Source organism: Arachis ipaensis, chromosome B3, assembly GCF_059453495.1.
Source record: "Arachis ipaensis isolate K30076 ecotype BB chromosome B3, ASM5945349v1, whole genome shotgun sequence".
In the NCBI taxonomy this organism is placed as follows: Eukaryota; Viridiplantae; Streptophyta; class Magnoliopsida; order Fabales; family Fabaceae; genus Arachis; species Arachis ipaensis.
In genome coordinates this window covers 89,111,802-89,135,702 of record NC_142438.1, presented here as the reverse complement: position 1 = coordinate 89,135,702, position 23,901 = coordinate 89,111,802, and the positions used below count along the sequence as shown (strand labels likewise).

Here is a 23,901-nt window from a genome sequence, read left to right as displayed (position 1 = left end):
AAGACGGGTGCAAAAGCAAGATTTGGGACCCCGGAATTCATTCTGGCAATCAACACTCTTGGGGCCTTGTCACTTGCTTTAACTTACTTGAAGGCTTTCTATGCCTAGTTTGGGATCCCAGAGGCTACTGGAATTCCAAACATTGGTGGAGATTTTTGGATGAGTTCAAGCACAATCCACCATAACAAAGGACTCACCAAATGTCCAACTTAAGGACTGTAACTAAAAGTGCTACGTGGGAGACAAACCACCATGGTATGATCGTTCCTTTTTCATTTTTATTTAGTTTTATTTGTTTTCGAGTTTTATTTTATTTTACTGTATTGAACCTGGAGTTTTGCATAACATTCATATTAGCATTGCATTCTGCATTTTTCATGCATAAAAAAAAATCGCACGCGACGCGACAGCGTCGCCAACGCGCCCGCGTCACCGACGCGCCCGCGTCGCCAGTGCATTGGGAAGAAAAGAAAATTGAACAGAGAGTCACGCGAGAGCGTGGCTAGAGGCGTGCCTTTGGCACAAATTGATCCACGTGACCGCGTTGCGGACGCATCCGCGTCATGTGCGAAAAATGCCTCACACACGTCCACATCACCCACGTGAACGCGTGGCCCTGTAAAATCGACGTAAACAGGTGTTTGGCAGCAAGTTAGGATGGAATGGGACTGGAACGGTGCTAGAAGCACAAGCCTTACCATGCGAACGCGTGCCCCACGCGTCCGCGTTGATTTGCAAATATGGCCATCCACGCGATCGCGTCAACCATGCGACCGCGTCACCCAAAATTTTCGCAAAATGAATTTCAAACAGAGAGTTGCACGAACGCGAGGCTGCACTCGCGCCAATCGCACAAATCAGGCCACGCGATCGCATGACCCACGCGTCCGCGTCACCTGATAATTATTGCACACCACGCGACCACGTCACTCACGCGTCCGCGTCGCCTGCGCCGCACAACTTATCCAGATCAGCGCCAATTATCTTATCTTTTCTTTTCTAATCCTAATTTCTTCTATCTTTTCTTCTTTTTCTTCCTTTCTTCTTCTTCATCTCTCTAACTTCTCATCCTTCTTCACTCCCATTCTATTTCATTTAATTTATTTGCATACTTTCATTCATTGCATTATTTTCATTGGTATTAGAAATTTATTTAGGTCATTATTTTCTATATTTTTGTGGATTATTAAAGGAATTGTTTGACAATTATATATTACCTTTTAAAGGGTTGTTTGCATGTTTAATTTAATACTTTCAATAGCTTATTTACCATGCTTGCTATGTGTTTGTGAAAAAGCCCGTATGGCGTTGTGCACTATTTTTCGATTCCTTTCTATCTACTACTCTAAATGCTTACTTTTTTACAAAACCCTTTTTATATTTTATTAATTAAATATAATTGTTATTCAAACATGTTGTTAGTTTGAAAGACTTGGTAATCTAACTTGGACATTGAATGCTTAATCTATGCTACTCATGCCTTTGCCAGCATGCCAATAAACATCTTGCATTTAATTGTCATCATATGCACTTGCTATATTTCCATTGATGATTTTTCACATGTAGTCATGACCATGTGTTAACGTCATTCTTCCTTGCTGTGCATTGATTACCACCTTTCCCGCTCTCTTCCTTGCTATAACCCTTAGCTTTAAAAGTTACTTTCTTTTTCCCTTTTCAGAATGGCCACCAAGAAGGACAAAGAAAAAGCTACTCCCAAACCACCGGCAAGGAAAGGAACAAAAAGAGTCCCAGCTGAGAAACCACAACCCCCATCCACTTGCACATCTTAGCATGCACCGAGGACGGTTGGTGCACGAAATTGTGATGTCCAGGCTCAAACAATCCCTGGCAACGTGAGCAACTTGGTACGCGCAATCGTGATTACACTTTGATTATATAAAATTCATGGCTCTTTCTTTCCCTGGCAATGGCGCCAAGAACATGGTGCCAATACCATGGTTCACAACTTCGATACAACTAACCAGCAAGTGCACTGGGTCGTCCAAGTAATACCTTACGTGAGTAAGGGTCGAATCCCACGGAGATTGTTGGTATGAAGCAAGCTATGGTCACCTTTCAAATCTCAGTTAGGCAGATATAAATTGATAATGGTGTTTTCGAATTTAATATAATAAAATAGGGATAGAAATACTTATGTAATTCATTGGTGAGAATTTCTGATAAGCGAATGGAGATGCTTTCGTTCCTCTGAACATCTGCTTTCCTGCTATCTTCATCCAATCAGTCTTACTCCTTTCCATGGCTGGCTTTATGCAAGGGCATCACCGTTGTTAGTGGCTACTGATGAGCGGATATTTTATACGCTTTTTGGGGGTAATTTCATATAGTTTTGAGTATGTTTTAGTTAGTTTTTAGTCTATTTTTATTAGTTTTTAGGAAAAATTCATTTTTCTGGACTTTACTATGAGTTGTGTGTTTTTTTGTAATTTCAGGTATTTTTCTGGCTGAAATTGAAGGAGCTGAGCAAAAATCTGATTCAGGCTGAAAAAGGACTGCTGATGCTGTTAGATTCTGACCTCCCTGCACTCAAAGTGGATTTTCTGGAGCTACAGAACTCGAAATGGCATGCTTCCAATTGCGTTGGAAAGTAGACATCCAGGGCTTTCCAGCAATATATAATAGTCTATACTTTGCACAAGGATAGACGACGTAAACTGGCGTTCAACGCCAGTTCTCTGCCCAATTCTGGCGCCCAGCGCCAGAAAAGGATCAAAAGCTGGAGTTGAACGCCCAAACTGGCATAAAAACTGGCGTTCAACTCCACAAATGGCCTCTGCACGTGAATTGCTTAAGTCTCAGCCCAGCACACACCAAGTGGGCCCCAGAAGTGGATCTCTGCATCATCCATCATAGTCTACTCATATTTTGTAACCCTAGGCTACTAGTTTAGTATTTAAACAACTTTTAGAGACTTATTTTGCATCTCATGACATTCTAGATCTAAACTTTATATTCTCTGACGGCATGATCTCTAAACCCCATTGTTGGGGGGTGAGGAGCTCTGCTGTGTCTCGATGAATTAATGCAAGTATTTCTGTTTTCCATTCAAACACGCTTGTTCCTATCTAAGATGTTCATTCGCGCTTAACTGTGATGGAGGTGATGATCTGTGACAATCATCACCTTCCTCAAATCATGAACGTGTGCCTGACAACCACCTCCGTTCTATATACGATTGAATGAGTATCTCTTAGATTCCTTAATCAGAATCTCCGTGGTATAAGCTAGAACTGATGGCGGCATTCATGAGAATCCGGAAAGTCTAAACCTTGTCTGTGGTATTCCGAGTAGGATTCAAGGATTGAATGACTGCGACGAGCTTCAAACTCCTGAAGGCTGGGCGTTAGTGACAGACGCAAAAGGATAGTAAATCCTATTCCAACCGGATCGAGAATCAACCGGTGATTAGCCGTGCTGTGACAGAGCGCGTGAGCGTAGTTTTCACTGGAAGGATGGAAGGTAGCCATTGACAACGGTGATCCACCAACATACAGTTTGCCATAGGAGGACATGCGTGCGTGAACAAGAAGTCAGAGGAAAGCAGAGATTCAGAAGACAAAGCATCTCCAAAGCTCCAACATATTCTCCATTACTGCATAACAAGTAACCTTTAATCCATGCTCTATTGTTTATTTGCAATTCAACTGATAAACATAATTGACTTCCTGACTAAGATTTACAAGATAACCATAGATTGCTTCAAACCAACAATCTCCGTGGGATTCGACCCTTACTCACGTGGGGTATTACTTGGACGACCCAGTGCACTTGCTGGTCAGTGGTACGAGTTGTGAAAAGTGTGATTCACAATTCGTGCACCAAGTTTTTGGCGCCGTTGCCGGGGATTGTTCGTGTTTGAACAACTGACGGATTATTTTGTTGCTTAGATTAGGAAAATTTTTCTTTTTGGTTTAGAGTCTCTTATTATTGTTCTTGGTTAAAAATATCCTTCTTTAAAACAAGCGTTACATTTACTGCCCAATTGGCTAGAGCGTTAGTCTAAGCCCGTGGCAGTTTGGTACACTCTTTTTAAAACCTTTTTCATAAATAATATTTTCTCTATTAAATTTTGTGCCAAACTTTAAGTTTGGTGTTTTCTTGTTGATTTTGCTGTGTTTTTTTTTTTTTTTTGAAAATTTATTTTGGTTTTCTAAAAATTTTAAGTTTGGTGTTCTTGAGTTTTCCTTGTGACTTGATCTTAAAATTTTTAAGTTTGGTGTTCCTTAGTATTTTTCCCTCCAAAATTTTCGAAAATAAGGAGCATTAGATCTAAAAAAATTTTTAAAACTTGTGCCATCTTATTGTTTTTCTCCTTCCTCTTAAAAATCAAAAATATCCTTTCTCTTTATTTTGAAAACAATTTTTCGAAATATACCTTTAAAAATTCAGATTTTTATTTCAAAATTTAAAACCTTTTTCAAAAATCATCATATCTTTTTTTAAAAAATCTCAACCACTTTCTCTCTCCTCACTTTTCGAAAATCTTTTACTCATTTTTATTTATTCTATTTTGATTTATTTTATTTTCGAAATAAATTAATAAATAAATAAATAAAAATATTTTTTCTATCTTACATCATCTCCCTTTCTCCATCATGGATCTAAGCGGAAATGAACAGTCCAGGAGGACTCTGGGGTCATATTCTAACCCCTCTACTGCTTCATATGGGAGTAGCATCTGCATACCCTCCATTGGAGTCAGTAGCTTTGAGTTGAATCCTCAGCTCATTTTCATGGTGCAGCAAAGTTGCCAGTATTTCGGTCTTCCACAGGAAGAACCTACAGAGTTTCTGGCACAGTTTCTACAGATTGCTGACACGGTACATGATAAGGAAATAGATCAGGATGTCTACAGACTATTGCTGTTTCCATTTGCTGTAAAAGATCAAGCTAAGAGGTGGTTAAATAACCAACCTAAGGCCAGCATAAGGACATGGAAACAGTTGATAGAAAAATTCCTGAATCAATATTTCCCTCCAAAAAGGATGACACAGCTAAGGCTGGACATCCAAGGCTTTAAACAATGAGATAATGAATCTCTTTATGATGCCTGGGAGAGATACAGAGAGATGCTACGAAAATGCCCCTCTGAAATGTTTTCAGAGTGGGTTCAGTTAGACATCTTCTACTATGGGCTTGCAGAAGGAGCTCAGATGTCTCTAGATTACTCAGCTGGTGGATCTATCCATATGAGAAAGACAATTGAAGAGGCTCAAGAGCTCATTGATACAGTTACCAGGAATCAGCATCTGTACCTAAGCAGCAACCCTTCCATGAATGAAGAGGTTGAAACAGTAACTGCTGAATTCAGTACTGTAAAACAAGCTGCTGAATTCAATCAGCAATTGGATTTTCTAACAAAGCAGCTAGCTGAATTCAAGGACAGGCTACAAGAGACAAGGATAGCTAATATACATATGGACGAACAGTTTAAGCAAACAAAGCAGCAGCTATCAAGGCAAATAGCAGAAGAATGCCAAGCAGTTCAATTAAGAAGTGGGAAAACATTAAATACCCCACCTCAAGGCATCAAAAAGTCAAGAAATGAGCAACCCACCAAAGATTCACCTGAGGACAGTAAGAGCCCAGGGAAAAATAATTCTGGCGCTAAAACGCCAGAGAATTGGTGGAAGGCTGGCGCTGAACGCCCAGACCATGCCCAAAACTGGCGTTCAACGCCAGAAACAAGGCAGGATTGGCGTTCAACGCCAGAAATGGGCAAGAATCTGGCGTTGAACGCCCAAATAGGGCAGAATCCAGCGTTGAACGCCCAAAATGGGCACAGTTCTGGCGTTCAGACGCCAGAAGCAGACAAGGAGTTGGCGTCCAGTTTCGCTCCAGCTTCTGACTCTGGCACTCAATTGCCAGTGAGGGATCAGACACACACAAATGCTGATAACAACCCCTCTAAAAAGGCTTCTTTAACCACTAAGGTTGAGGAATATAAAGCCAAGATACCTTATCCTCAAAAACTCCGGAAAGAGGAGCAGGATAAGCAATTTGCTCGCTTTGCAGATTATCTAAGGAGTGGAGAGAAACAGAAAGAGTTCTCCTCACTGAAGAATGCAGTGCAGTCATTCTGAAAAGCTTTCCTGAAAAGTTTAAAGACCCTGGGAGTTTTCTGATACCATGCATATTAGAAGGTGATTGCACCAAGACAGCTTTATGCGATCTTGGGGCAAGCATCAACCTAATACCTGCATCCACTATCAGAAAGCTTGGTTTAACTGAAGAAGTTAAACCAACCCGGATATGTCTTCAACTTGCTGATGGCTCCACTAAATATCCATCAGGCGTGATTGAAGACATGATTGTCAGGGTTGGGCCATTCGCCTTTCCCACTGACTTTGTTGTGCTGGAAATGGAGGAGCACAAGAGTGCTACTCTCATTCTAGGAAGACCCTTCCTAGCAACTGGACGATCCCTTATTGACGTCCAACAGGGGGAAATAACCCTGAGAGTCAATGATGATGAGTTCAAGTTGAACGCTGTCAAAGCCATGCAGCATCCAGACACATCAACAGACTGCATGAAAGTTGATCTTATTGACTCCTTGGTAGAAGAGATCAACATGGCTGAGAGTCTCGAATCAGAGTTGGAAGACATCTTTAAAGATGTTCAGCCTGATTTGGAGGATTCAGAGGACATGAAAGAGCCTCTGAAATTTCTTCTAAAAGAGGAAAAACCTCCTAAACCCGAGCTCAAGCCATTACCACCATCCTTGAAATATGCATTTCTAGGAGAAGGTGATACTTTTCCAGTGATCATAAGCTCTGCTCTAAGTTCACAGGAAGAGGAAGCACTTATTCAAGTGCTAAGGACACACAAGACAGCTCTTGGGTGGTCCATAGGTGACCTTAAGGGCATAAGCCCAGCTAGATGCATGCACAAAATCCTATTGGAGGATAATGCCAAACCAGTGGTTCAACCACAGAGGCGGCTAAATCCAGCCATGAAGGAAGTGGTGCAGAAAGAGGTCACCAAATTACTAGAGGCTGGGATTATTTATCCCATTTCTGATAGCCCCTGGGTGAGCCCTGTTCAAGTCTTCCCAAAAAAAGGAGGCATGACAGTGATTCATAATGAAAAAAATGAACTGGTTCCTACAAGAACAGTTACAGGGTGGCGCATGTGTATTGACTGCAGAAGGCTCAATACAGCCACCAGAAAGGATCATTTTCCTTTACCATTCATAGACCAGATGCTAGAAAGACTAGCAGGTCATGACTATTACTGCTTTTTGGATGGCTATTCAGGCTATAACCAGATTGCAGTGGATCCCCAGGATCAAGAGAAAACAACATTCACATGTCCATCCGGAGTGTTTGCTTATAGAAGGATGCCCTTTGGGCTATGTAATGCGCCTGCAACCTTCCAGAGATGCATGCTCTCTATTTTCTCTGACATGGTGGAAAAATTTCTGGAAGTCTTCATGGATGACTTCTCAGTATATGGAGACTCATTCAGCTCCTGTCTTGATCACCTGAAACTTGTTCTGAAAAGATGCCAAGAAACCAACCTAGTTTTAAACTGGGAAAAGTGTCACTTCATGGTGACTGAAGGAATTGTTCTTGGGCATAAAATCTCAAACAAGGGAATAGAGGTGGATCAAGTAAAAATAGAGGTAATTGAAAAATTACCACCACCTGCCAATGTTAAAGCAATCAGAAGCTTTCTGGGGCACGCAGGATTCTATAGGAGGTTTATAAAGGATTTTTCAAAAATCGCAAAACCTCTAAGCAATCTGCTAGCTGCTGACACGCCATTTGTGTTTGACACAAAGTGCCTGCAGGCGTTTGAAACGCTGAAAGCTAAGCTGGTCACAGCACCAGTCATTTCTGCACCAGACTGGACATTACCATTTGAGCTAATGTGTGATGCCAGTGATCATGCCATTGGTGCAGTATTGGGACAGAGGCATGACAAGCTTCTGCATATCATTTATTATGCCAGTCGCGTTCTAAATGATGCCCAGAAAAATTACACAACCACAGAAAAAGAACTACTTGCAGTGGTTTACGCCATTGACAAGTTCAGATCATACTTAGTAGGATCAAAAGTGATTGTGTATACTGATCATGCTGCTCTTAAATATCTACTCACAAAGCAGGATTCAAAACCCAGGCTCATCAGATGGGTATTGCTTTTGCAAGAGTTTGATATAGAAATAAGAGACAGAAAAGGGACAGAGAACCAAGTGGCTGATCATCTGTCCCGGATAGAGCCAGTGGAAGGGACGTCCCTCCCTTCTCTTGAGATCTCTGAGACGTTTCCTGATGAGCATTTATTCGCCATTCAGGAAGCACCATGGTTTGCCGATATTGCAAACTATAAAGCTGCAAGGTTCATACCCAAGGAGTACAACAGGATACAAAAGAAGAAATTAATTACTGATGCAAAGTACTACTTGTGGGATGAACCTTATCTCTTTAAGAGATGTGCAGACGGAATCATCCGTAGGTGTGTGCCTAGAGAAGAAGCACAGAGGATCCTGTGGCATTGCCACGGATCTCAATATGGAGGCCATTTCGGAGGTGAGCGAACAGCCACCAAGGTCCTCCAATGTGGCTTCTATTGGCCCACACTCTATAAAGATTCCCGAGAGTTTGTACGTAATTGTGACAGTTGCCAAAGAGCTGGTAACCTGCCTCATGGTTACGCCATGCCTCAACAAGGAATCTTGGAAATTGAGTTGTTTGACGTATGGGGAATTGACTTCATGGGACCTTTCCCACCATCATACTCAAACACTTATATTCTGGTGGCAGTTGACTATGTATCAAAATGGGTTGAGGCTATTGCCACACCCACCAATGATACTAAAACAGTGCTGAAGTTCCGCCAGAAACATATCTTTAGCAGGTTTGGTGTCCCTAGAGTACTAATTAGTGATGGGGGCACTCACTTCTGCAATAAACAGCTTTACTCTGCCATGGTTCGGTATGGAATTCGCCACAAGGTGGCCACTCCATATCACCCACAAACCAATGGGCAAGCTGAAGTCTCTAACAGAGAATTAAAGAGAATCCTGGAACGGACAGTAAATACCCGTAGAAAGGATTGGGCACGGAGCCTGGATGATGCTCTGTGGGCTTACAGGACAGCATTCAAGACCCCCATAGGAACATCTCTATACCAACTCGTATATGGTAAGGCATGTCACCTGCCCGTGGAACTGGAACATAAGGCCTACTGGGCAACCAGATTCCTAAACTTTGATGCCAAATTAGCAGGAGAAAAACGATTGCTCCAGCTAAATGAGCTAGAGGAATTCAGATTCACAGCTTTCGAAAATGCCAAGCTTTATAAAGAAAAATAAAAAAATGGCATGACAGAAAGCTGCATCTAGAATCTTTGAACCAGGACAGAAGGTCCTGTTGTTTAACTCTAGACTCAGGCTATTCCCCGGGAAACTGAAATCCCGGTGGAGGGGACCATACGTGATTACAAGTGTGTCACCATATGGTTATGTGGAGCTTCAAGATATTGATTCTGATAAGAAGTTCATTGTCAATGGACAGAGAATCAAGCATTATCTTGAAGGCAACATTGAGCAAGAATGCTCAAGGCTGAAGCTAGATTAAAAGCTCAGCAAAGTCCAGCTAAAGACAATAAAGAAGCGCTTGCTGGGAGGCAACCCAGCCATGGGGCAACAATCCTCTAAGCATTTTGCCCTATTTCTGTTTTTATTTTTAGTTGTTTATATAGAGTTCATTGATAACAAGGTAAATAATCATTTACAGAAGACCTCGGCACACAAAACAGAGAAAAAGATCCCACTGGCAAGAAAACGCCAGTAACAGTGCATTTTGGGCGTTCAACGCCCAAAATGGGCATCCACTGGGCGCTGAACGCCAGTGATGGTAGCAGCTGGGCGTTCAACGCCAGAAAGGGGCACCCACTGGGCGTTGAACGCCAGTAATGGCAGCAGCTGGGCGTTGAACGCCCAAGAGAGCAGCATTTGGGCGCTGAACGCCCAAAACAGGCAGTGTTTGGGCGTTCAAACGCCAGGAAGGCAGGGAGGAGCCAAATTCATTTTTTCCACACGTATTTCCATTTTAATTTAAAATTTTATGCTTCAATGCATGATTTTTACATGAATATGTCAAGAACCCTGATTTCTAAAATCCTTAATCCATCTTTCCAAATTCAATCCAACTCTTTTCAAATCTTTTCTGAAAACAAATCTATCTTTTTCACTCAAAAATCTTTTCAACTAATCCATATCTTTTTTAAATCTCCATATTATCTTTTTCAAAATTCAAATTTATCTTTTTCAAAAATCTATCATATCTTTTCAAAATTAAACTATATCTTCTATCTTATCTTTTTCAACTCAATCTTTTTATCTTATCTTTTCCAATTTTTCGAAAACCCACCCCCCATCCCTTTAAATTTGGGTTCGGCCTCCCTCCTCCTCCATCAACAATTGCACCTAGCTCTCCTTCTATCCCTCTCCTTTCTTTTCTTTTGCTTGAGGACAAGCAAACCTCTAAGTTTGGTGTGTTTATCCGAGATCATTAAGATCATGGCTCCTAAAGAAAAACAACCCACTCCAAGAGGCAAGAAAGAGAGCGTTCCAAAACCACTTTGGAATCAAGGGAAGTTCTTATCTAAAGAACATTCAGACCATTATCTTAAAGTAATGGGTCTGAGATCAGTGATCCCGGAAGTTAGATTCGATCTGAAAGAAGATGAATATCTGGAGATCCAGGAGCAAATTCGAATCAGGAACTGGGAAGTCCTAGCTAATCCTGAAACGAAAGTAGGAAGGAACATGGTCCAGGAGTTCTATGCTAATATGTGGCAGACTGACAAGCAAAAACTATCTGGAACTGCCTTCTATGAATTTCGGACCATGGTTAGAGGGAAGATTGTTCATACCACCCCTGACAAGATCAGAGAGATCTTAAAGCTACCTCAGCTAAAGGATGATCCAGATTCCTTCAACAGGAGGATGATGAGAGCAGACATTGACCTGGATAAGATTCTAGAGGACATATGTATCCCTGGAGCCAGGTGGACCACCAACACAAAGGGTGTCCCAAATCAACTCAAGAGAGAGGATCTCAAACCAGTCGCCAGAGGATGGCTGGACTTCATTGGGCGTTCTCTGTTGCCCACTAGCAACCGTTCTGAAGTCACAGTTAAAAGAGCAGTGATGATCCATTGCATCATGATGGGAAAGGAAGTGGAGGTTCATTAGCTGATTTCAACTGAACTCTACAAAATTGCTAACAAAAATTCTAAAGAGGCCAGGTTGGCTTATCCAAGCGTGATTTCTCTGCTCTGCAAGGACGCTGGAGTAAGGATGGGAATAACTGAATATATCCTAATTGAAAAGTCAATCACCAAAGCATCAATGGAAAAATAACAAGCACAGGAGGATCCCATCAAGAAGAGAGCACAGGAATTCCTCCCAGAGATCCCTCAATCTGAATACTGGGAGTATCTTGAGACGTCCGTTACCAAGATACGGGAAGCTATGGAGTAAATAATAAAAGAACAGAAGGAACACAGTCAAATGCTGACCTATATGTTTAAAGAACAAGAGGAGCAGGGGCGTGACTTAAGGGAATTGAAGCGCCAAAAGTCTTCTCTTGTAGGACCAAGCACCCCAAGGATCAGAGGAACCCCCGTTCCCCCAGAATAAAGGTTGTTAATTTCCAATTTCTGCCTTAACTCTGTGACAGTGTCCTTATAGAAGTTTACCTTAGGAGTCATATAGTAGTAATTAGTATCTATTTTGATTTTATCTCCAATTAAGCTATAATTTATTTTTCTCATCATCAGCAAACATGAATAAAGTAGTAGATCTTTTGAATAAGAGGCAATAAAATTTCGAGTTTTAATAAAAGAAATTCTAATTAGTTAAATGTGGTGGCCATGCTTTCTGTCTTCTGAATGAATGCTTGAACAGTGCATATATCTTTTGAATTTGTTGTTTAAGACTGTTAAATATGTTGGCTCTTGAAAGAATGATGAACATGAGACATGTTATTGATAATCTAAAAAATCATAAAAATGATTCTTGAAGCAAGAAAAAGCAGCAAAGAACAAAGCTTGCAAAAAAAAAAAAAAAAGAGAGAGAGAGAGAAAGAAAAAGAAAAAGCAAGCAGAAAAAGCCAATAACCCTTAAAACCAAAAGGCAAGGGCAAATAAAATGGATCCCAAGGCTTTGAGCATCAGTGGATAGGAGGGCCTAAAGGAATAAAATCCTGGTCTAAGCGGCTAAACCAAGCTGTCCCTAACCATGTGCTTGTGGCGTGAAGGTGTCAAGTGAAAACTTGAGACTGAGCGGTTAAAGTCAAGATCCAAAAGCTAAAAGAAGAGTGTGCTTAAGAACTCTGGACACCTCTAATTGGGGACTTTAGCAAAGCTGAGTCACAATCTAAAAGGTTCACCCAATTATGTGTCTGTGGCATTTATGTATCCGGTGGTAATACTGGAAAACAAAGTGCTTAGGGCCACGGCCAAGACTCATAAAATAGCTGTGTTCAAGAATCATCACACTGAAATAGGAGAATCAATAGCACTATCTGAATTCTAAATCCCTATAGATGCCAATCACTCTGAGCTTCAATGGATAAAGTGAGATGCCAAAACTGTTCAGAAGCAAAAAGCTACTAGTCCCGCTCATCTAATTAGAATCTGAGCTTCAAAAAAAAACTCTGAGATATTATTGCTTCTCAACCTATTAGTCTTCTATTTTATTTGTCTAGTTGCTTGAGGACAAGCAACAGTTTAAGTTTGGTGTTGTGATGAGCGGATATTTTATACGCTTTTTGGGGGTAATTTCATATAGTTTTGAGTATGTTTTAGTTAGTTTTTAGTCTATTTTTATTAGTTTTTAGGAAAAATTCATATTTCTGGACTTTACTATGAGTTGTATATTTTTCTGTAATTTCAGGTATTTTTCTGGCTGAAATTGAAGGAGCTGAGCAAAAATCTGATTCAGGCTGAAAAAGGACTGCTGATGCTGTTAGATTCTGACCTCCCTGCACCCAAAGTGGATTTTCTGGAGCTACAGAACTCGAAATGGCATGCTTCCAATTGCGTTGGAAAGTAGACATCCAGGGCTTTCCAGAAATATATAATAGTCCATACTTTGCACAAGGAAAGACGACGTAAACTGGCGTTCAACGCCAGTTCTCTGCCCAATTCTGGCGCCCAACGCCAGAAAAGGATCAAAAGCTGGAGTTGAACGCACAAACTGGCATAAAAACTGGCGTTCAACTCCACAAATGGCCTCTGCACGTGAATTGCTTAAGTCTCAGCCCAGCACACACCAAGTGGGCCCCAGAAGTGGATCTCTGCATCATCCATCATAGTCTACTCATATTTTGTAACCCTAGGCTACTAGTTTAGTATTTAAACAACTTTTAGAGACTTATTTTGCATCTCATGACATTCTAGATCTAAACTTTGTATTCTCTGACGGCATGAGTCTCTAAACCCCATTGTTGGGGGTGAGGAGCTCTGCTGTGTCTCGATGAATTAATGCAAGTATTTCTGTTTTCCATTCAAACACGCTTGTTCCTATCTAAGATGTTCATTCGCGCTTAACTGTGATGGAGGTGATGATCTGTGACAATCATCACCTTCCTCAAATCATGAACGTGTGCCTGACAACCACCTCCTTTCTATATACGATTGAATGAGTATCTCTTAGATTCCTTAATTAGAATCTCCGTGGTATAAGCTAGAACTGATGGCGGCATTCATGAGAATCCGGAAAGTCTAAACCTTGTCTGTGGTATTCCGAGTAGGATTCAAGGATTGAATGACTGCGACGAGCTTCAAACTCCTGAAGGCTGGGCGTTAGTGACAGACGCAAAAGGATAGTAAATCCTATTCCAACCGGATCGAGAACCAACCGGTGATTAGCCGTGCTGTGACAGAGCGCGTGAGCGTAGTTTTCACTGGAAGGATGGAAGGTAGCCATTGACAACGGTGATCCACCAACACACAGTTTGCCATAGGAGGACATGCGTGCGTGAACAAGAAGACAGAGGAAAGCAGAGATTCAGAAGACAAAGCATCTCCAAAGCTCCAACATATTCTCCATTACTGCATAACAAGTAACCTTTAATCCATGCTCTAGTGTTTATTTGCAATTCAACTGATAAACATAATTGACTTCCTGACTAAGATTTACAAGATAACCATAGATTGCTTCAAACCAACAATCTCCGTGGGATTCGACCCTTACTCACGTGAGGTATTACTTGGACGACCCAGTGCACTTGCTGGTCAGTGGTACGAGTTGTGAAAAGTGTGATTCACAATTCGTGCACCAGCTACATCCCCTCCTCTCAGTGAAAAATATGCTCACATGCTCTGTCACAGCACGGCTAATCATCTGTCGGTTCTCGATCATGCTGGAATAGGATTCACCCTCCTTTTGTGTCTATCACTAACGCCCAGCACTCGCGAGTTTGAAGCTCGTCACAGTCATTCAATCATTGAATCCTACTCGGAATACCACAGACAAGGTTTAGACTTTCCGGATTCTCTTGAATGCCGCCATCATTCTAGCTTACGCCACGAAGATTCTGGTTAGGAGATCTAAGAGATATTCATTCTAGCTTATTTCAAGTAGAACGGAAGTGTTTGTCAGGCACGTGTTCATAGGGGAGAATGGTGATGAGCGTCACACATAATCATCACCTTCATCACGTTCTTGGGTGCGAATGGATATCTTAGAAGCGAAATAAGATGAATTGAATAGAAAACAACAGTACTTTGCATTAATCTTTGAGGAACAGCAGAGCTCCACACCTTAATCTATGGAGTGTAGAAACTCTACCGTGAAAATACATAAGTGAAAGGTCCAGGCATGGCTGAGATGGCCAGCCCCCTAAAATGTGATCACAGGATCAGAATACAATCCAGGGTCAAAGATAGTATACAACTGATCAAAGATGGTCAAAAAGACTAGTAAAAGGTCCTATTTATAATAAACTAGCTACTAGGGTTTACATGAGTAAGTAATTGATGCATAAATCCACTTCCGGGGCCCACTTGGTGTGTGCTTGGGCTGAGCTTGAGTGTTGTACGTGTAGAGGTCCTTCTTGGAGTTGAACGCCAGCTTTTGTGCCAGTTTGGGCGTTCAACTCTTGTTTTGGCTCCTTTTCTGGCGCTGGACGCCAGATTTGGGCAGAAAACTGGAGTTGAACGCCAGTTTACGTCATCTATTCTTGGCCAAAGTATGGACTATTATATATTGCTGGAAAGCCCTGAATGTCTACTTTCCAACGAAATTGGAAGCGCGCCATTTCGAGTTCTGTAGCTCCAGAAAATCTATTTTGAGTGCAGGGAGGTCAGAATCCAACAGCATCAGCAGTCCTTCTTCAACCTCTGAATCTGATTTCTGCTCAAGTCCCTCAATTTCAGCCAGAAAATACTTGAAATCACAGAAAAACACACAAAATCATAGTAAAGTCCAGAAATGTCAATTTAACATAAAAACTAATGAAAACATCCCTCAAAATGTAACTAGATCCTACTAAAAACATACTAAAAACAATGTCAAAAAGCGTATAAATTATCCGCTCATCACAACATGAAACTTAAATTGTTGCTTGTCCCCAAGCAACTGAAAATCAAATAGGATAAAAAGAAGAGAATATACTATAAATTCCAAACTATCAATGAAACATAGCTCCAATTAAATGAGCGGGACTTATAGCTTTTTGCCTCTTAAATAGTTTTGGCATCTCACTTTATCCATTGAGGTTCAGAATGATTGGCATCTATAGGAACTCAGAGTTCAGACAGTGTTATTGATTCTCCTAGTTCAGTATGATGATTCTTGAACACAGCTATTTTATGAGTCTTGGCCGTGGCCCTAAGCACTTTGTTTTCCAGTATTACCACCGGATACATAAATGCCACAGACACATAATTGGGTGAACCTTTTCAAATTGTGACTCAGCTTTGCTAAAGTCCCCAATTAGAGGTGTCCAGGGTTCTTAAGCTCTCTCTTTTTTTGCTTTGGACCTTGACTTTAACCGCTCAGTCTCAAGTTTTCACTTGACACCTACACGCCACAAGCACATGATTAGGGACAACTTGGTTTAGCCGCTTAGACCAGGATTTTATTCCTTTAGGCCCTCCTATCCATTGATGCTCAAAGCCTTGGGATCCTTTTTATTTGCCCTTGCCTTTTGGTTTTAAGGGTTATTGGCTTTTTCTGCTTGCTTTTTCTTTTTCTTTCTATTTTTTTCTATTTTTTTGCCCCCTTTTTTTCTCTTTTTTTTTTCTGCAAGCTTTGTTCTTTGCTGCTTTTTCTTGCTTCAAGAATCATTTTTATGATTTTTCAGATTATCAAATAACATGTCTCCTAGTCATCATTCTTTCAAGAGCCAACATATTTAACATTCTTAAACAACAACTTCAAAAGACATATGCACTGTTCAAGCATACATTCAGAAACAAGAAGCATTGTCACCACATCAATATAATTAAGCTAAGTTCAAGGATAAATTCGAAACTCATGTACTTCTTGTTCTTTTGAATTAAAACATTTTTCATTTAAGAGAGGTGATGGATTCATAGGACATTCATAACTTTAAGACAAAGTTACTAACTACTAATGATCATATAATGAAGACACAAACATGGATAAGCACACAACATAGAAAACGAAAAACAGAAGAAATAAGAACAAGGAATGAATCCACCTTAGTGATGGTGGCGTTTCCTTCTTGAGGAACCAATGATGTCCCTGAGCTCTTCTATGTCTCTTCCTTGTCTTTGTTGCTCTTCCCTCATTGCTTTTTGATCTTCTCTTATTTAATGAAGCATGATGGAGTGCTCTTGATGTTCCACCCTTAGTTGTCCCACATTGGAACTCAATTCTCTTAGGGAGGTGTTGAATTGCTCCCAATAATTTTGTGGAGGAAAGTGCATTTGAGGCATCTCCGGGATCTCATGGAAATGAGTTTCTTGCGCCTCTTGAGCTCCATGACTGGGCTCTCTTGCTTGCTCCATCTTTTTCTTAGTGATGGGCTTGTCCTCTTTAATGGGGATATCTCCCTCTATGTCAATCCCAGCCGAATTGCATAGGTGGCAAATGAGGTGAGGAAAGGCTAACCTTGCCATGGTGGAGGACTTGTCAGCCACCTTGTAGAGTTTTTGAGGTATAATCTCATGAACTTCCACCTCTTTTCCAATCATGATGCTATGGATCATGATGGCCCGGTCTATAGTAACTTCAGACCGGTTGCTAGTGGGAATGATTGAGCATTGAATAAACTCCAACCATCCTCTAGCTATAGGCTTGAGGTCCAATCTTCTTAGTTGAACCGGCTTGCCTTTGGAGTCAATCTTCCATTGAGCTCCTTCTACACATATGTCCATAAGGACTTGGTCCAACCTTTGATCAAAGTTGACTCTCCTTGTGTAGGGGCGTGCATTCTCTTCCATGTTTGGCAAGTTGAACGCCAACCTCACATTTTCCGGACTAAAATCTAAGTATTTCCCCCGAACCATTGTAACATAGTTCTTTGGATCCGGGTTCTTACTTTGATCATGGTTCTTGGTGATCCATGCATTGGCATAGAACTCTTGAACCATTAGGATGCCGACTTGTTGGATGGGATTTGTTAGAATTTCCCAACCCCTTCTTTGAATTTCATGTCGGATCTCCGGATACTCATTTCTTTTGAGTTTGAAAGGGACCTCAGGGATCACCTTCTTCTTGGCCACAACATCATAGAAGTGGTCTTGATAGGCTTTAGAGATGAACCTTTCCATCTCCCATGACTCGGATGTTGAAGCTTTTGTCTTCCCTTTCCCCTTTCTAGAGGATTCTCCGGTCTTAGGTGCCATCAATGGTAATGGAAAAATAAAAAGCTTATGCTTTTACCACACCAAACTTAGAATTTTGCTCTCCCTCGAGCAATAAAAGAAAGAATAGATGAAGAAGAAGAAGAAATGGAGGAGAGGGAGAGGGTGATGTGGTTCGGCCAAGAAGGGTGTAGAGGGGTGTGTTGTGTGAATTTGATGAAGATTGGAGGGCTTTATATAGGGAAGGGAGGGGGGAAAGGTTTCGGCCATATGGGTGGGTTTGGGTGGGAAATTGGTTTTGAATTTTTGAAGGTAGGTGGAGTTTATGAGGTAGGTTTATGGGGAAGAGTGGATGGATGTGAGTGGTGAAGAGGTGATGGGGAAGAGAGTTTGAGGTGATTGGTGAAGGGTTTTTGGGGAAGAGTGTTTATAGGGATGTGTGAAAGAGAGTGGTGAGAAGAAGTGAGTGGAGGTAGGTGGGGTCCACAGATCCTGAGTGGATCCTGTGGGGTCCACAGATCCTGAGGTGTTCAAGGATTTACATCCCTGCACCCATTAGGCATGTAAAAATGCCTTTGCACACAACTCTGGGCGTTCAGCGCCAGGTTGGTGGCCATTTTGGGCGTTCAACGCCCATTTGTGTGCCATTTCTGGCGTTGAACGCCAGAACCATGCCTGTTTTGGCGTTCAGCGCCCAGAAGCTGCCCATTTTGGGCATTCAGCGCCAGAACCATGCTCTGTTCTGGCGCTGAACGCCAGACAGATGCTCCTCCAGGGTGTGATTTTTCTTCTGCTGTTTTTTATTTCGTTTTCAATTTTTATATTTATTTTGTGACTCCCCATGATCATGAACCTACAAAGACATATAACTAAGAGAAATATAGTTAGATAAATAAAAATTGGGTTGCCTCCCAACAAGCGCTTCTTTAATGTCAATAGCTTGACAGTGGGCTCTCATGGAGCCTCACAGATGTTCAGAGCATTGTTGAAACTCTCCAACACCAAACTCAGAGTTTGGATATGGGAGTTCAACACCAAACTTAGAGTTTGGTTGTGGCCTCCCAACACCAAACTTAGAGTTTGACTGTGGGGGCTCTGGTTGACTCTGCTTTGAGAGAAGCTTTTTCTGCTTCCTCTCCATGGTTGCAGAGGGAGATCCTTGAGTTTTAAACATAAGGGAGTCCTCATTCCATTGAAGGACTATTTCACCTCTGTCAACATCAATCACAGCTCTTGCTGTGGCCAGGAAAGGTCTTCCTAGGATGATGGATTCATCCTCTTCCTTTCCAGTATCTAGGACTATGAAATCAGCAGGGATGTAAAAGCCTTCAACCTTTACTAACACGTCCTCTACTTGTCCATAAGCCTGTTTTCTTGAACTGTCTGCCATCTCTAATGAGATTTTAGCAGCTTGCACCCCATAGATTTCCAGTTTCTCTATTACAGAGAGGGGCATGAGGTTTATCCCTGAACCAAGGTCACACAGAGCCTTAAAGATCATGGTGCCTATGGTACAGGGTATTATGAACTTTCCAGGATCCTGTCTCTTCTGAGGCAATGTCAGTTGATCCAGATCACTTAGTTCATTGATGAACAAGGGAGGTTCAACTTCCCAAGTATCAATGCCAAATAATTTGGCATTCATCTTCATGATTGCACCAAGAAACTTGGCAGTTTGCTCTTCAGTAACATCCTCATTCTCTTCAGAAGAGGAATACTCATCAGAGCTCATGAAGGGCATAAGGAGGTTCAATGGAATCTCTATGGTCTCTAGATGAGCCTCAGATTCCTTTGGTTCCTCAGAGGGAAGCTCCTTATTGGTCACTGGACGTCCCAGGAGGTCTTCCTCCTTGGGATTCACGTCCTCCTCTCCCTCATTGGGTTCGGCCATTTTGCTTATGTCAATGGCCTTGCACTCTCCTTTTGGATTCTCTTCTGTATTGCTTGGGAGAATACTGGAAGGGATTTTACTCAGCTGGCCCACTTGTGCTTCCAAATTTCTAATGGAAGATCTTGTTTCATTCATGAAACTTACAGTGGCCTTAGACAAATCAGAGACTAAGTTTGCCAGATTAGAAGTATTTTATTCACAGTTCTCTGTCTGTTGCTGAGTGGATGATGGAAAAGGCTTGCTGTTGCTAAACCTGTTCCTTCCACCATTATTAAAGCCTTGTTGAGGCTTTTGATCCTTCCATGAGAAATTTGGATGATTTCTCCATGATGAGTTATAGGTGTTTCCATAAGGTTCACCTAAGTAATTCACCTCTGCTATTGCAGGGTTCTCAGGATCATAAGCTTCTTCTTCATAAGAAGCCTCTTGAGTACTGTTGGATGCAGCTTGCATTCCATGCAGACTCTGAGAGATCATATTGACTTGCTGAGTCAATATTTTATTCTGAGCCAATATGGCATTCAGAGTATCAACTTCAAGAACTCCCTTCTTCATAGGCGTCCCATTATTCATAGGATTCCTTTCAGAAGTGTACATGAACTGGTTATTAGCAACCATGTCAATGAGTTCTTGAGCTTCTGCAGGCGTTTTCTTTAGGTGAATGGATCCACCTGCAGAAGTGTCCAGTGACATCTTTGATAGCTCAGATAAACCATCATAGAATATATCCAGGATGATCCATTCTGAAAGCATGTCAGAAGGACACTTTTTGGTCAACTGTTTGTATCTTTCCCAAGCTTCATAGAGGGATTCACCTTCTTTCTGTCTAAAGGTTTGAACATCAGCTCTAAGCTTGCTCAGCTTTTGAGGAGGAAAGTACTTGGCTAAGAAAGCCGTGACCAGCTTATCCCAAGAGTTCAGGCTGTCTTTGGGTTGAGACTCCAACCATAATCTAGCTCTGTCTCTTACAGCAAAAGGGAAAAGCATGAGCCTGTAGACTTCAGGATCTACTCCATTAGTCTTAACAGTATCACATATCTACAAGAATTCAGTTAAGAACTGAAAAGGATCTTCAGATGGAAGTCCATGAAACTTGCAGTTCTGCTGCATCAGAGAAACTAATTGAGGTTTCAGCTCAAAGTTGTTTGCTCCAATGGCAGGAATGGAGATGCTTCTTCCATGTAAATTGGAATTAGGTGCAGTAAAGTCACCAAGCATCTTCCTTACATTATTATTATTTTCGGCTGCCATCTCCTCTTCCTGTTCGAAAATTTCTAAAAGGTTATCTCTGGATTGTTGTATTTTAGCTTCTCTTAGTTTCCTTTTCAGAGTCCTTTCAGGTTCTGGATCTGCTTCCACAAGAATATTCTTATCCTTGCTCCTGCTCATATGACAAAGAAGAGGGCACAGAAAAAATAATAATAATAATATGGATCCTTTATACCACAGTATAGGGATCCCTTTGTGAGTGGAAGAAAAGAGGGAGACAAAGAGTGTGATGTAAAGAAAGAAACACAACTGTGAGGATGGCAGAGATGTGAGATGAGATGTTAGTAGATGAATAAATAAATAGAATAAGATGGGAGAGGGAGAATTTTCGAAAAATATTTTTGAAAAAGAGTTAGTGATTTTCAAAAATGGTTTTTGAAAAGTGTTAGTATTTTTCGAAAATTTTTAAAATCAAAAATAAAAAATAAGAATAATTAGTTAATTAAAAAGAAATTTTTGAAAAATAGGGAAGATATTTTCGAAAATTAGAGAGAGAGAGTTAGTTAGGTAGTTTTGAAAAAGTTAAGAAACAAACAAAAAGTTAGTTAGTTAGTTGAAACAAATTTTGAAAAGATAAGAAGTTAGGAGGTTAGAAAAGATATTTTGAAACCAACTTTTTGAAAAAGGTAAGATAAGAAGATATTTTAGAAATTAGTTTTGAAAAAGATTTGATTTTTAAAATCTCAATTAATGACTTGATTCATAAGAAATCACAAGATATGATTCTAGAACTTAAAGTTTGAATCTTTCTTAACAAGTAAGTAACAAACTTGAAATTTTTGAATCAAAACATTAATTGATTATGTTATTTTCGAAAATTTGGTATAAAAATAAGAAAAAGATTTTTGAAAAATATTTTTAGAATTTTCGAAAATAACTAAGAATTTTGAAAAAGATTTGATTTTTGAAAAAGATTTTGAAAAAGATAAGATTTTCAAATTGAAAATTTGATTTGACTCATGAGAAACAATTTGATTTTAAAAATTTTTGAAAAAGTCAATCCAACTTTTCAAATTTGATGAGAGAAAATGGGAAAGATATTTTTTTTTGATTTTTTGAAATTTTTATGATGAGAGAGAAAAACACTAAAGAGATGCAATGCATGAAGATTTTGGATCAAAACAATGAATGCATGCAAGAATGCTATGAATGTCAAGATGAACACCAAGAACACTTTGAAGATCATGATGAACACCAAGAACATATTTTTGAAAAATTTTTAATGCAAAGAAAACATGCAAGACACTAAACTTAGAATTTTTTAATGCTTAGACACTAAGAATTCAAGAATGCATATGATAAACATGAAAAGACACAAAACAAAAAATCATCAAGATCAAACAAGAAGACTTACCAAGAACAACTTGAAGATCATGAAGAACACCATGAATGCATGAGAATTTTCGAAAAATGCAAGATGCACATGCAATTGACACCAAACTTATAACATGACTCAAGACTCAAACAAGAAACAGAAAAATATTTTTGATTTTTATGATTTTCTAATTTTTTTGGTATTTTTCGAAAATTAATTGAAAAAGGAAAATAAGGATTCCAAAATTTTTAATATGAATTCCAGGAATCTTGCATGTTTAGTCTAAAGCTTCAGTTCAGGAATTAGACATGGCTCATGAGCCAGCCAAGCTTTCAATGAAAGCTCCAGTCCAAAACACTAGACATGGCCAATGGCCAGCCAAGCTTCAGCATTTTAACATCAGAGTATATTGCTCTTGATAACAAATTGCAAGCCTCAGTCCAAATAAATTTAGACATGGCTTTACAGCCAGCCAGGCTTCACATGCTTCATGAAACACTAGAATTCATTCTTAAAAATTTTGAAGTCATAGAATAATTTATTTTTGAAAACATTATATTATTATTTTATTTTATTTTTTTTTTCGAAAACAAAGGAGAAAATTTTGAAAGATTTTTTGAAAAATTTTTGAAAACAAAACAAAAAGAAAATTACCTAATATGAGCAATAAGATGAACTTTCAGTTGTCCAAACTCGAACAATCCCCGGCAACGGCGCCAAAAACTTGGTGCACGAAATTGTGATGTCCAGGCTCAAACAATCCCTGGCAACGTGAGCAACTTGGTACGCGCAATCGTGATTACACTTTGATTATGTAAAATTCATGGCTCTTTCTTTCCCTGGCAATGGCGCAAAGAACATGGTGCCAATACCATGGTTCACAACTTCGATACAACTAACCAGCAAGTGCACTGGGTCGTCCAAGTAATACCTTACGTGAGTAAGGGTCGAATCCCACGGAGATTGTTGGTATGAAGCAAGCTATGGTCACCTTGCAAATCTCAGTTAGGCAGATATAAATTGATAATGGTGTTTTTGAATTTAATATAATAAAATAGGGATAGAAATACTTATGTAATTCATTGGTGAGAATTTCTGATAAGCGAATGGAGATGCTTTCGTTCCTCTGAACCTCTGCTTTCCTGCTATCTTCATCCAATCAGTCTTACTCCTTTCCATGGCTGGCTTTATGCAAGGGCATCACCGTTGTCAGTGGCTACATCCCCTCCTCTCAGTGAAAAATATGCTCACATGCTCTGTCACAGCACGGCTAATCATCTGTCGGTTCTCGATCATGCTGGAATAGGATTCACCCTCCTTTTGCGTCTGTCACTAACGCCCAGCACTCGCGAGTTTGAAACTCGTCACAGTCATTCAATCATTGAATCCTACTCGGAATACCACAGACAAGGTTTAGACTTTCCGGATTCTCTTGAATGCCGCCATCATTCTAGCTTACGCCACGAAGATTCTGGTTAGGAGATCTAAGAGATATTCATTCTAGCTTATTTCAAGTAGAATGGAAGTGTTTGTCAGGCACGTGTTCATAGGGGAGAATGGTGATGAGCGTCACACATAATCATCACCTTCATCACGTTCTTGGGTGCGA

At 40.4% G+C, this 23,901-nt stretch overlaps 1 non-coding gene across 1 annotated transcript; it reads left to right on the top strand.

The window, feature by feature from the left end:
• The first annotated feature begins 20,455 nt into the window (after positions 1–20,455).
• LOC148571513 (small nucleolar RNA R71) lies at positions 20,456–20,563 on the top strand. The gene has a single exon (XR_015907850.1). It is a non-coding gene; the product is annotated as a small nucleolar RNA R71 (small nucleolar RNA).
• The last annotated feature ends 3,338 nt before the right edge of the window (positions 20,564–23,901 follow it).